General features: G+C 36.6%; 1 pseudogene; it reads left to right on the forward strand.

Moving 5' to 3' along the window:
- Positions 1–8,892: 8,892 nt before the first annotated feature.
- On the forward strand, positions 8,893–12,592 carry LOC127978933 (E3 ubiquitin-protein ligase TRIM39-like; annotated as a pseudogene).

The following is a 12,592-nucleotide window of genomic DNA, read 5'->3' on the forward strand; positions in this document are numbered from 1 at the left end:
TTTTTACCTGTCGATTCAGTATGTACATGGACCCACACACAAAGGTGGACACACTCTAGACTTAATCATCAGTAGGGCTCTAAACTTTTCATCCATTGTTATTAACGACGTAGTGTCACTGATCGCAAGAGGCGAAGACTCAAGTGCAGGCAGATGGGAAGACTTTATTTATACGTCACCAAAATAAACAAAAACACAACTGAAACCAGAGGAGCGTTCAAAGTTACGAGACATAGACTGAAGTCAGATTCCCAGTGAAATGCTCTCAGACAGCAAATGCAATGAGTTTGCATCCTTTTTTTCTGAGAAGATCATCAATATCAAGAAGGCGATTAGCACATCCTCAAGTAATACAGTTAGAAATACCAAGGGTTCACACAAAACAAGGGGAATCTGCTTTTAGATGTGCTAAAACACTAGTACATTTAAATCTAGGCTTGAAACTCATCTGTTTAGCTGTGCATATATATATATATATATATGTGTTTATATATATATATATATATAAACACACACACATACTCATACTACCGGTCAGAGTTTGGGATCAGAATGATTTTTAATGTTTTTTTTACAGGAATTTGTTTTACTCATCAAGACAGCATTTATTTGATCAAAAATACTGGAAAACATGTAATATTGTGAAATATTATTAACATTTTTCTATTTTAATATACATGAGGGTGTAATTTATTCATGTGATGTGCAGCTGTATTTTCAGCATCATTCCTCCAGTCTTCAGTGTCACATGATCTTCAGAAATCAGAATAATGTGATGATTTATTATCAGAGTTGTGCTGCTGAAACTGTGATACCTCTTTCAGGATTCTTTGATGAATGAAAAGTTAAAAAGAAGTGCATTTATTTAAAATAGAAGACTTTTCTAACAATATTCACTACAGTTCAATAGTTTGGGGTCAGTCAAATTTTATCCTTTCTTTTTTTTTATAAGAAATTGTATTCTTTGTTAGACTTTAGAATCTTTTATTCAGGATGTGTTAAATTGATGAGAAGTGATATCAAAGATTAATATTGTTAGAAGAGATTTATATTTTGAATAAACGCTGTTCTTTTAAAAAAAATTATACATCGAAGAATCCTTAAAAAAGTATCGCAGATTCCAAAATAATATTTGGTAGCACAACTATTAATAGTTCTAATAATAAATCATCATATTTTCATGATTTCTAAAGATAATGTGACACTTAAGACTGGAGGAATGATGCTGAAAATACAGCTGCACATCACAGAAATAAATTATATTTTAAAGGATATTAAAATATAAACCATTATTTTATATATTTTATTTTGATAATTTTGAATTATTACTGAAATACAACCTTTTTTGTTTCAAACAGTTCATTGAACAATAATAAATGAAGTACCTGAAGCTGACAATGAAGTAAATGTATAATAATTAGCAAAGATGATTAATTTAGTGCTGTAAACGAGCGTGTGAGGGGCGGAGACGCTTGTGAGGACCAAACACAGCAGAATGGTAGGAAACTTCACTCCTCTTATTATTTCTCTTTTACTATAGCGATTTATTTTTAGATACGTGATGTGAGTCTTTCATAGAGTTGTAGAGTTATTAGAGAAATAGAGTTATTTTTTACATTCTTTGGTCAAAGTTTTCAGATCGGCACTTCGGAGCCTGTTCGCGACTCGGTTGATTTCAGATCGGCACTTCGGAGCCTGTTCGCGACTCGGTTGATTCAGATCGGCACTTCGGAGCCTGTTCGCGACTCGGTTGATTCAGATCGGCACTTCGGAGCCTGCGACTCGGTTGATTTCAGATCGGGACTTCGGAGCATGTTTGCGCCCTCGGTTGATTCAGATCGGCACTTCGGAGCCTGCGACTCGGTTGATTTCAGATCGGGACTTCGGAGCATGTTTGCGCCCTCGGTTGATTCAGATCGGCACTTCGGAGCCTGTTCGCGACTCGGTTGATTCAGATCGGCACTTCGGAGCCTGTTCGCGACTCGGTTGATTCAAATCTGGACATCGAACCAGGAAGTGTTTGTCAAACAGGTGATAAATGAAAATTTGGACTTGAGGCTTTTTTTTACCTGTCGATTCAGTATGTACATGGACCCACACACAAAGGTGGACACACTCTAGACTTAATCATCAGTAGGGCTCTAAACTTTTCATCCATTGTTATTAACGACGTAGTGTCACGGATCGCAAGAGGCGAAGACTCAAGTGCAGGCAGATGGGAAGACTTTATTTATACGTCACCAAAATAAACAAAAACACAACTGAAACCAGAGGAGCGTTCAAAGTTAAGAGACATAGACCGAAGTCAGATTCCCAGTGAAATGCTCTCAGACAGCAAATGCAATGAGTTTGCATCCTTTTTTTCTGAGAAGATCATCAATATCAAGAAGGCGATTAGCACATCCTCAAGTAATACAGTTAGAAATACCAAGGGTTCACACAAAACAAGGGGAATCTGCTTTTAGTTTCTATGCCGCTCGCAGTTGGAATCAGCTTCCAGAAGAGATCAGATGTGCTAAAACACTAGTACATTTAAATCTAGGCTTGAAACTCATCTGTTTAGCTGTGCATTTATTGAATGAGCACTGTGCAATGTCCGAACTGATTGCACTATATTTTCACAGTTTTTTTTAATGTAAAATAATTTTGTAACTGTTTTTAAATTCATTTTAATTAAATAAATTTTTTAATCATTATAAAAGTTTTAAAATTGCTTGTTTTATTTTTGTTATAATTTTTCTTTATGATTATTTTTACTTTCTTTTATGTAAAGCACTTTGAATTACCATTGTGAATGAAATGTGCTATATAAATAAACTTGCCCAGTGTGTTAGTGGGCTTATATATATATATATATATATATATATATATATATATATATATATATATATATATATATATATATATATATAAACACACACACATACTCATACTACCGGTCAGAGTTTGGGATCAGAATGATTTTTAATGTTTTTTTTACAGGAATTTATTTTACTCATCAAGACAGCATTTATTTGATCAAAAATACTGGAAAACATGTAATATTGTGAAATATTATTAACATTTTTCTATTTTAATATACATGAGGGTGTAATTTATTCATGTGATGTGCAGCTGTATTTTCAGCATCATTCCTCCAGTCTTCAGTGTCACATGATTTTCAGAAATCAGAATAATATGATGATTTATTTTCAGAGTTGTGCTGCTGAAACTGTGATACCTCTTTCAGGATTCTTTGATGAATGAAAAGTTAAAAAGAAGAGCATTTATTTAAAATAGAAGACTTTTCTAACAATATTCACTACAGTTCAATAGTTTGGGGTCAGTCAAATTTTATCCTTTCTTTTTTTTATAAGAAATTGTATTCTTTGTTAGACTTTAGAATCTTTTATTCAGGATGTGTTAAATTGATAAGAAGTGATATCAAAGATTAATATTGTTAAAAGAGATTTATATTTTGAATAAACGCTGTTCTTTTAAAAAAAATTATACATCGAAGAATCCTTAAAATAGTATGCAGATTCCAAAATAATATTTGGTAGCACAACTATTAATTGTTCTAATAATAAATCATCATATTTTCATGATTTCTAAAGATAATGTGACACTTAAGACTGGAGGAATGATGCTGAAAATACAGCTGCACATCACAGAAATAAATTATATTTTAAAGGATATTAAAATATAAACCATTATTTTATATATTTTATTTTGATAATTTAGAATTATTACTGAAATACAACCTTTTTTGTTTCAAACAGTTCATTGAACAATAATAAATGAATTACCTGAAGCTGACAATGAAGTAAATGTATAATAATTAGCAAAGATGATTAATTTAGTGCTGTAAACGAGCGTGTGAGGGGCGGAGACGCGCGTGAGGACCAAACACAGCAGAATGGTAGGAAACTTCACTCCTCTTATTATTTCTCTTTTACTATAGCGATTTATTTTTAGATACGTGATGTGAGTCTTTCATAGAGTTGTAGAGTTATTAGAGAAATAGAGTTATTTTTTACATTCTTTGGTCGAAGTTTTCAGATCGGCACTTCGGAGCCTGTTCGCGACTCGGTTGATTCAGATCGGCACTTCGGAGCCTGTTCGCGACTCGGTTGATTCAGATCGGGACTTCGGAGCATGTTCGCGACTCGGTTGATTCAGATCGGCGCTTCGGAGCCTGTTCGCGACTCGGTTGATTTCAGATCGGGACTTTGGAGCATGTTTGCGCCCTCGGTTGATTCAGATCGGCACTTCGGAGCCTGTTCGCGACTCAGTTGATTCAGATCGGCACTTCGGAGCATGTTCGCGACTCCGTTGGTTCAGATCGGGACTTTGGAGCATGTTTGAGATTTTTATTTTTTTATTCAAATCTGGACATCGAAACAGGAAGTGTTTGTCAAACAGGTGATAAATGAATATTTGGACTTGAGGCTTTTTTTTTTACCTGTCGATTCAGTATGTGCATGGACCCACACACAAAGGTGGACACACTCTAGACTTTATCATCAGTAGGGCTCTAAACTTTTCATCCATTGTTATTAACGACGTAGTGTCACGGATCGCAAGAGGCGAAGACTCAAGTGCAGGCAGATGGGAAGACTTTATTTATACGTCACCAAAATAAACAAAAACACAACTGAAACCAGAGGAGCGTTCAAAGTTACGAGACATAGACTGAAGTCAGATTCCCAGTGAAATGCTCTCAGACAGCAAATGCAATGAGTTTGCATCCTTTTTTTCTGAGAAGATCATCAATATCAGGAAGGCGATTAGCACATCCTCAAGTAATACAGTTAGAAATACCAAGGGTTCACACAAAACAAGGGGAATCTGCTTTTAGTGTCTATGCCGCTCTCAGTTGGAATCAGCTTCCAGAAGAGATCAGATGTGCTATAACACTAGTACATTTAAATCTAGACTTGAAACTCATCTGTTTAGCTGTGCATTTATTGAATGAGCACTGTGCAATGTCCGAACTGATTGCACTATATTTTCACCGTTTTTTTTAATGTAAAATAATTTTGTAACTGTTTTTAAATTCATTTTAATTAAGTACATTTATATATATATATATATATATATATATATATATATATATATATATATATATATATATATATATATATATATATATATATATATATATATGTCAAAAGGTTTTGAACAGTAAGTAATTTTTTATGCTTTATAATGAATTAACATCTTTGCACCTAGCCTGCATTTATATAAAATACAGCAAAAGCAGTACTTTTAGTATTTAAAATAACTGTTTTATATTGAAATATATTTTAAAATGTAATTTATTCCTGTGATTTCAAAGCTGAATTTTTTAACATCATTACTCCAGTCACATGAACCTTCAGAAATAATTAAAATATTCTGATTTGCTGCTCAAAAAACAATTATTATTATTGTGGCGGAGGGAGCAGGGCAGGTCTCGAGTCCCACGGAGGAGATGGAAGGATATAAAACAGGAGCGACGACAGTACAAGAGAGGACCAGGCCTATAGGCAGAACAAATTACTTAATCGCTCCATCTAAAGTGCATTGTGATTGGATGTTTACACTGTCAGTACAGGAGACAAACCAATGGGCCCTTGGCTGCTCACTGTCCCTGCGTGAAAAAAAAAAAAACCTTCTCAAAATGCCCGATTACCAATCCAGCCCTGATTCCAGGTCTTAAAAACGCCAAAGCACAGTGCCCTTAAGGCACACTCAATCCATTACTAAATCCTAACCCTAAATCCACACTTCAGAGCACTATTCGAGGCTTATGCCTTGTCAATATATCCACACTTGCAGTCTTGGCGACTTGAAAGCATGTGGACAACAGGAAGTAATTGCGCAATTACTGTCGCAAGTCTTATAGGGGTCATATGATGTTGTGGATGTGTTTCGTTGTGAAATTGAAAATACTTTGTTTGGCCTTCCAAAAGAGGACAAAACTAGAAATCAGTGGTTGAGTTGTATTTACAACACAGTTCCAGAACAGTTCAACCCAAATATTCAGATGTGTGCGACACATTTTAGGGAGGACTGTTTTCTGATACCTGGGAGAGTAGACTACAATGCCGGCTGCTCTGACTCACAGTCTGTAAGTTTCAAATACGTGTTTTGAGCAGTGTAAAGTAGAGCTTGTTGTTTTTCATTTCTCCAGTCACAAATGCAGACATGGTGTTATGTTTACGCGGTGCAATGCAACGCAACTCAGTATAAGTCATTATAATCCATAATTATGTCCCCACTGGATGCAACAAATGGCTCGTTTGTAATGGGTTTTATTGTTTTTGTCTTGTTGCGCCGGGACAACTATAAGGGCTGTAACATTTTTCTGTCACACGCTTGAGGCATTCGGCCAATCACAATTCACTGTATAGCTGGTCAATCAGAGCGCACCTCACTTTTCAGACTGATGAGCTTTGTAAAAAAAAAACAATGTGTTTCAGAAAGGCAGGACATAGAGGACAAAAATGTACAGTATGTGGAAAATAATGTTTTTTTTTTAACCTTAAATCAAATACACAAAATAATGTTCTTTTTAGCAACATAATATGACCCCTTCAAAAGTGCTGAAGTGCAGTTCCATGAATGCACACTTAATCCACACTATGTCAAATACTGCTCTGGAGTGCTATTCAAGGCTTAGTGTATCCCATAAAGCATCATGTTCTGGAAATACTTCACACAACTTTTTTCCAAGATCACAAAAGTTCACAGAAAGCTTTCCAATATAAGTGAAATATTAATAATTACATATTACATATAGTTTGGCAGTAAAATAAAGTTCTACACGTTTGATTGGTGCAAAGGTTATTTATTTTGTACATCATTTGCAACTGCTTTTATCACTTAATTAGATGCACCAGATATGCATATGTGGTCTTCATCCTCACTTGAACACTTGGGCCAAATAAAGGAAATATGCCAAATAAGTAGTCAAGTGATCAAGTGCAAAGACCACAAGTGTGGGTATGTGGACAAGGCATAAGTGTATCCCATCATGCATCTTGTTCTGGAAATAAAATCGTGAGACCTTTTGCTGAGATCTCACGAGAGAATCTGTGAACAGACATTTAGAAGTTGATTTTAAAATGCAAAGTATTTAAAATAAAAATAAAGCTATGTAAACACTTACAAAAATGTTTTTGTATTTTTACAACACTGTAAGTGTGACCCATCAGGAAATAAAAAGTTTGACACACTTGTGGTCTTCATCTTGTTAGGTATTTAAGCAGGGATTGTACTGACACTAATTTAGAGCTGGAGCTCCCCACTCCATGCACTTGTCTAAAGTTAAAGTGTGTGCTTGGGATGTGAGGGTTCTATAGGTGGTTTGTGCCAAATTCGCCAGAATAGCAGAACCGTTAATATGATTGTAGAAGAAGGGGGTACGCTACAGTATGTGTGGTCTGATGACTGTAGCAAGGCATATGACCAGATTAAGCACCAGTGTAACAATATACAAACTTCATCATCACGGGAAGAAGAAGGCGGGAACCGGTGGACATTCAAATAAAGACTTTAATAATTAAATAAACACAAAACAGCATGACAGCCCCTCGCAGATGACTGCCGCACACAAACAAAAGCAAAACACAAAATAAATACCAGCTGGTCCTCTCTCATCCTTCACTGCAGTCGCTCCTCTTTTATATCCTTCCAATCTCCTCCATGGGACTCGAGACCGGTGAGTGTCGCAGGTGTCACTCATTTCCAATCACTCCTAGCTCCGTTCCCATGGCTCTCAGCCCCGCCCCACTCATCACAATTATATTAATTCATTACACACAGAGTGATATAATTCAAATGTTTATTTCTTTTAATTTTGATGAATATAACTGACAACGAAGGAAAATCCCAAATTCATTATCTCAGAAAATTAGAATATTGTGAAAAGGTTTAATATTGAAGACACCTGGTGCCACACTCTAATCATCTAATTAACACAAAACACCTGCAAAGGCCTTTAAATGGTCTCTCAGTCTAGTTCTGTAGGCTACACACTCATGGGAAAGACTGCTGTCTTGAGAGTTGTCCAAAAGACACAAAAGGTCATTGCAAAAGAGGCTGGCTGTTCACAGAGCTCTGGGTCCAAGCACATTAATAAAGAGGCGAAAGGAAGGAATAGATGTGGTAGAAAACAAAGTATACAAGCAATAGGGATAACCACACCCAGGAGAGGATTGTGAAACAAAACCCTTTTAAAAATGTGGGGGAGATTCACAAAGAGTGGACTGCAGCTTCAAGAACCACTACACACAGACGTATGCAAGACATGGGTTTCAGCTGTTGCATTCCTCGTGTCAAGCCACTCTTGAACAACAGACAGTGTCAGAAGCATCTAAACACAAAAAGGACTGGACTGCTGCTTAGTGATCCAAAGTTATGTTCTCTGATGAAAGTCAGTTTTGCATTTCCTTTGGAAATCAGGGTCCCGGAGTCTGGAGGAAAAGAGGAGAGGCACACAATCCATGTTGCTTGAGGTCGAGTGTAAAGTTTCCACAGTCAGTGATGGGTTGGGGTGCCATGTCATCTGCTGGTGTTGGTCCACTTTGTTTTCTGAGGTCCAAGGTCAATGCAGCCGTATACCAAGAAGTTTTAGAGCACTCCATGCTTCCTGCTGCTGACCAACTTTATGGAGATGCAGATTTCATTTTCCAACAGGACTTGGCACCTGCACACAGTGCCAAAGCTACCAGTACCTGGTTTAAGGACCATGGTATCCCTGTTCTTAAATGAAGTCGATTCTCTTGCTTCTCTATCTGATGTAAATCATCAATTTAAAATAGTCATTATCCTCTAATTAATCATTTTCCAAATTTGTCTTTTAAGTGTACTGAACTTTAGACTAGTAGCATATGTGATTTATCTTCATCATTTCTCTTTCGAGTCATGTCATCCTCCAGTGGTCCACTGACTGAGGAGCTTCAGTGCTCTATATGTCTGGATGTGTTCCATCACTCCATGTGGACACTCCATGTGGACACAACTTCTGCAAGACCTGTCTGAATAAGTGCTGGGACAACAGTCAGACCTGCAGCTGTCCATACTGTAAATATACATTCAAGCAAAGACCTGATCTCAAGATTAATACCACACTCAGAGAGATTGTAGATCACTATAAACAGAAACGTCCTGAGGAAAAACCTGAAGTTCTGTGTGATTTCTGTGAGGAAAGAAAGCTGAAAGCCCTGAAGTCATGTCTGGTGTGTCAGAGCTCTTACTGTGAAACTCACCTGGAGCCTCATTTAAGAGTGGCAGGTTTAAAGAAACACAAACTGATGGATCCTGTGAGAAATCTGGAGGACTATATATGTCAGAAACATGAGAGACCTCTGGAGCTGTTCTGTAGAGATGATCAGACGAGTGTGTGTCTGATGTTCACTGCGACAGACCACAAGAACCACCACACTGTTCCTCTAGAGTCTAGAAGAAGAGAGTCAAGAGAAGAAGGTAGGAATTATTTACAAAACGGCTTTTAAAAGCCTAATTTGTTTGATCGTATAAAATAAAAAGTGTAATTGTCAAAGATATTGTACGTTTTCAGTAAATCTATTTTCAAAAGCATGTCTGTGTTTTATTTTCTATAGACTCAACTGATGAAGGCACAGAAAGATGTGCAGCAGATGATCCAGGACAGAATTAAGAAGATTCAAGACATCAGACACTCAGCAGAAGCCAGAAAAGTGAGTTTAAAATATTTGTATTAATTTAAATATTAGTTTGCTCTCTCCCTGTCTGTGTTTGTTCCAGACAGAATGTCAGTCTGTGTTAGTAGTGGGGAAAAGTTTTTAAAGTGATTCTTTCTACAGGATACATCCTTACACCAGAGGATGACGACAAGTGCTTTATTTTGATTCATTCAAGACAAGTCACTTATTTAGATTAATTAGCTCAATTGACTTGGGCCAGTTATTCAAAAGTAATCTGATTGGATTTTGGCCATTGGATTGGATCAGATCTTCATAATGGGATGTTCAAAATAAAAAAAGGATCCTGAATTCGCATTAGATCACAAAATCCAATCTTGGTTTTGATCTGGATTTAACCCTCAGTATGTTGTTTAAAACGTTTTAGTAAGATTGGGATACTTTTGATCCAAGAAAAACTGGATTATTCTCATTCCAGCAGAAGGCTGGATTTCAGGGTTTTTTTTTTTAAATCACTGATTGTAAATTACATTGGTACAATCATCAGAGATGGACCAGTCAGAAGTAGTTATTTGTGTAAATGCAATGCATCACCATCACCATGTCCCATTAGGGGCTTCATAGAGCACTAGTAATCCGGATTTTTGGAAATTTGAAAAAGTGTGTATATGGATCAGGGTTATCCAATCCAATTTTGCTTTGAAAAACAAAGCTCAAAAGGAGGAGTACCTGATCCTGGATTGCAAATCATGGTATTTCCAAATCCAGATCATTCTGATCCAGATTAAACTTTTTGAACAACTGGCACCTGGTTTGTTGAATTGTAGTATGATAGTGAAATCACACTGTTGGTATGAAGTTACTTAAGTGATTCATTCAAAAATAGTGAATAGTGTTTGAAACTGGTTCATCTGAGCAAATACAGACATATTAAATGGCTATAATTTGTCTTAAATATAATTTTCTCAAATTGTTATAGCCACATCACACTGGTAATTGTGCTGTTTTGTAAATATCAACATCACTGTAATTACCTGATGATATTAAAGAGATTTTACCTAGTATCTCCTAATCAAAACACATGATTTGACAAATCATTCTGTGCAAATGGACATGGTTTAATACTTTACTTGAGGGACTTTGAAGACCCCCTAAAAACACTGAAGTATAAGCAAAAGTATCACTGGTTCTTGCCTTAGAGATTTTATACTGAAGTGCTGGAGATGATGGAGGAGCAGCAGAAAGCAGCAGAGAAACAGGAGCAAGAGCTCATTAAAGATCTGAAGCAGGAGATCACTGAGCTAAAGATGAGAAACACTGAGCTGGAGCAGCTCTCACACACTGAAGATCACCTCCACCTCCTACAGGTCAGTGAACATCTCTCTGTTCAATGATAATGCAGTATATGACACCAGAACACTCCCAATGCTGAAGGATTTATCGTTTCTCCTGCTGTAGATTTCCGCATCCCTGCGCAGTCTTAAAAACACCAGGAACTGGCCTGAAATCAGTGTGAAGACTCATGAGAATCTGAAGACTCTGAGGAGAGCTCTGACTCAACTGCAGGAAACTCTAGATGAGAAACTTGCACAAACGGGTACATCTATAAATACATTAGTCTGATAAAAAACATGTTGTTGTACACAGTTCTTTAAACGTAACCTTTAAGCTTTTGTATAATTTCACACATAAAACATTTAAAATATCTTGAGATGTGTTATTTTCATATGTGTCTACAGAGCTGAAGTGCATGCGGCAATATGCAGGTACAGTGTGTGCTGTCTGAACTACAGTAGATTACATTCATATACAGCTTCATAATGCACAGCGATTTGATTGAAAATGGATTCATGTGTAATGTGTGTATTGTCTGTGTAAGTTGTGATTCATATTCCACGTTTCCTCAGTGGATGTGACTCTGGATCCTGATACAGCTCATCCAATCCTCATCCTTTCCAAAGATGGAAAACAAGTGAGATGTGGAGATATTTGGCAGAAACTCCCAGACAACCGAAAGAGATATGATAATTATACAAATGTTCTAGGAACAGAGGGATTCTCAAGAAAATTTTATTTTGAGGTGCAGGTGAAGGAAAAGACTAGATGGGAGTTAGGAGTGGCCAGAGAATCTGTTACCAGGAAGGGAAAGATCACACTGAATCCCAGTAATGGATACTGGACTGTGTGGCTGAAGAATGGCTATGAATATGCAGCTCTCTCTGATCCTCCCGTTTCTCTGTTTGTGAAAGTGAAGCCGCAGCGGATCGGTGTGTTTGTGGATTATGAGGAGGGTCTGGTCTCTTTTTATGATGTGGAGTCCAGCTCTCATATCTACTCTTACACTGGTCAGTCTTTCACTGACAAACTCTATCCATACTTTAGCCCAGATCTAAACACGGAAGGGAAAAACTCAAGCCCACTGATCATCACACCTGTCAGTAAATGAATTTACTCCTCTATGAAGTTTAAGATTAAATGAATGTTTTTCTTTTTACATAGAGGTTCTTAAAACACTATCAATTTGTTACTTCTCGAAGGATGGCATGGCCTTATGCCTCTGAAGTTTGTGAAACTCTTTTCAAAAAGAAGAGTTGTGTTGCTGTCATTCTCTTTCTGCTGGTCCAAAACTGTGACTTTTTTTGGAACACCAAATAAGCATTTTCGTCCCTATTGTGATGTGTATCCATGTGAAACAGCTTATATAGAAAAAGAAAAAAATGTACAGCAGGACTTGATTTTGTCCATTTTGGGAATTGGATCTTTGTTTGCTGTTGCTGTGATCTTATTTGGTGACAGGTTGCTAGAGGTCATTGACCGCCCTCAATTACAAGGGCACATGCATTAAAAAAATATGTGCAAAATATATAATTTTTTATAAATATTTACTGCAATATATTATATAAATTTTTTTCTTGCATGTTGATTTTGTGTTGATGTTAATC

Source organism: Carassius gibelio, chromosome B19, assembly GCF_023724105.1.
Source record: "Carassius gibelio isolate Cgi1373 ecotype wild population from Czech Republic chromosome B19, carGib1.2-hapl.c, whole genome shotgun sequence".
NCBI classification, from domain to species: domain Eukaryota; kingdom Metazoa; phylum Chordata; class Actinopteri; order Cypriniformes; family Cyprinidae; genus Carassius; species Carassius gibelio.